Source organism: Crocodylus porosus, unplaced genomic scaffold (assembly GCF_001723895.1).
Source record: "Crocodylus porosus isolate Cpor-Errol unplaced genomic scaffold, CroPor_comp1, whole genome shotgun sequence".
Taxonomy (NCBI): domain Eukaryota; kingdom Metazoa; phylum Chordata; order Crocodylia; family Crocodylidae; genus Crocodylus; species Crocodylus porosus.
The window spans coordinates 25,947,042-25,949,729 of NW_017728914.1; positions in this window are offsets into that span (position 1 = coordinate 25,947,042).

Here is a 2,688-nt window from a genome sequence, read left to right on the forward strand (position 1 = left end):
TTTAGTAATATTCCACTGAAACCATTGGAACATAAATGCCCCAAGGGCCTGATTATGTAACCATTGAATAAAGCGAGTCTTACTGGGGCAAACAGTTTTACTAAAGGGCCACAGGCTGGCCCTTACTTTGCAGCACGTTTCTGGTCATCTCAACAAAGCTGGATCCGATTCTTCCCTCACGTTAGCACATGCAGTGAAAGGAATTGGCCGAGAGCAGAATAAGGCCATGATTTCAAACTATGCAGAAGGCTTCCAAAAAATTAAATGCAAAAGGAAGTTATGCATTTTTAATACAGGTGATGCCAAGCATCCGTCTTTCTTCTCACCTTGAATTCTTTCCTACCACACACAGAAAATGACATTGGAAACTCTTGGATTGAAGGGGCAAACCAGCTTCAGGCTCCTGCGCAAAGAGGGTAGACAATTCTTATGTTGTATTGAAAAGAAATTATTCACAAACCACTCCCAACATAAAGGCACAAACTGAATGGCCTCTATTTTTAGATGCTGAACTATAGACATTTTGGCTTGGTTTATAGATATACCAGGTTCACAGTCCCAAACGAAGTCTCTGGAAAAACAGAAGTGATCAGCACCATTAAATATCATGCCCGAGTTTAGCTCCCATTCCAAACCAAAGAGCACTGCAACTTCCTTCCAGTCACACACGGACATGATGGAGACTGAGATTTAAGCTCCCAACTCACTGGGGTAGTTAGAGGTTTGCACACACTTTTGCCATGTGGACCACACCTTAATAGAAAGATTGTTGTATGGACACCTCTTCTCCCATGGACACCATCTGTGGGAAGCTCTACCAAGAAAATACCACTGGGATACTAATGTACTTTTAGGTTTTCTTAATACAATTTAGCTGCTAGCAACAAGGCCATGACTCATCTGCTTCCAGCAGGCCAGAGCTTGAGCACCTCTGTGCTGCAAAAGCATGTGCTCATTTAATTTATGTCTAGGTTTTGAGGAAGCTGCTGCCACCAAAAGGACAAAAACCCATACATTTCTTCCTCTTGGTCTTATGAGAATTTCCGAGAGGTATCCAAGCACGTGAAGAGAAAGATGCTGGCAAAAGAAACAAGGATTCTGAACAGGGGGAAAGTCTAGATGGTAAGCAAGGAGGGAACGATTGGTACTTCTGTGATCATCACTCAGGAAAAGCATCTGCTAAGTTTAAATACTGGTAAAGAAGGGTAAGAGCTTTCTGTCATGAAGAGATCTTGCGCTAGTAAAGGGTTTTATATTTTCAGAATGCTGCTAATACCTTGATCGGTAGCATGTTTTCTCAGAGGAAGGGAAGACAATGCAAGGGAAGTAAGTCATTCAAGGCCCCAGAACAAACCAGAGGCAGGACCAGGGTTAGAGCTCTGGAGCTCCTACAGTCCAAGATTACAATGTCTTAAGTCTCTCCCCCAGACCATATTTGCAGGATTTTGTATCAATTGGTAGCTTTTAAATAAAACAGCTGAGCTCACGTAAGCTTTGCTCCAGCAAAGTACTTAAAATATATGTAACTTAAAATACTCAAGTAGCTTCCCATGTACTTACGTACCGTTCTGAATAACCTCTACTTTTACTACTTCTGGTCCATAGTCCTAGAGAGGTTTGTTGTTTTTAACCTATTCCCATGTGTTTCAAGCTGTATTCTACCTTATATAAAAATGCAACACTTCTTGTGCAATTAGTTTAGTTTAAAATCTGCTTTCCACAAAGAAACTCACTCCACTGTAACCCGCCTGAGGTATTCATGCAAAGCATCTACACAGCCTGAGAAAGTAGCAAGTGCATAAATATAAATAACTGTCCCTGCTGGCAGCCTCAGCCCAGACAGAAAGGCTTGAGAGAGAAACAGCTTTTAAACCGAAGCGGTGCACCACCGAGCAGAGAGCAGTGTGTGGGAAGCCTGCATGCTATCTGCTGCGTGAGGTGCTGACCTCATTCTCATGTGATCCTAAAAAAGCAGAGGAGGAAGAGAATGATGGGAGTCTTCATGAGCTCCCCCACCTTTGCCAAAGTGAGAAAGGGGAGAGGAAAGTGATGAGAAAACAATGCAGAGCTATGTAAAGGTCTCTGCTTGTGCCACAAGATGATGAGGTGGCAGTGGTAGGAAACCATTACACTGAACTGTTACAACATTGAATAGAGGTGTACCATATAGTATATTGGTTGCATATTGGATCGGCACCAATAACAGGAAAATTAATATTATCAGCCTTAGCATTTTTTGGCTGATAATATCACTGATAACTGCCATGTGCATGTGTGCAGCTGCAGCATGCACGCGCCAGACATGCAGCCCAGCAGTGTGAAAAGCAGCATCCGGCCAGTAAGTCTGTTGAGGAGAAGAGGTAGGGAGGAGGGATGGAGCGTGGGGGCGTCAATTGAGGCCCCCACAGTGAGGGAGGGAGTGGGACGGGGGCAGAGGCAGGTGCTGCCTGGTCAGGGCAGTGGATGCGATCCCAGGGCTGGAAGTGGGATGAACCCGAAGGCGGTTCATCCGTGGGGTGCAGGGGGGTGAGAAGGAGGGGCAGCTCTCTGCTGCTGCAGGCACCCCTGGGGGAGGTATGGGGGGGTATGTGCCCCCCCAGATGTGTGCAGGGTGAGGGCAGGTTGCCTGCTGCAGCTGCAGGCTCAGAGCCAGGCACTGTACTGCTGCTTTCCTGGCAGGGGGGGGTG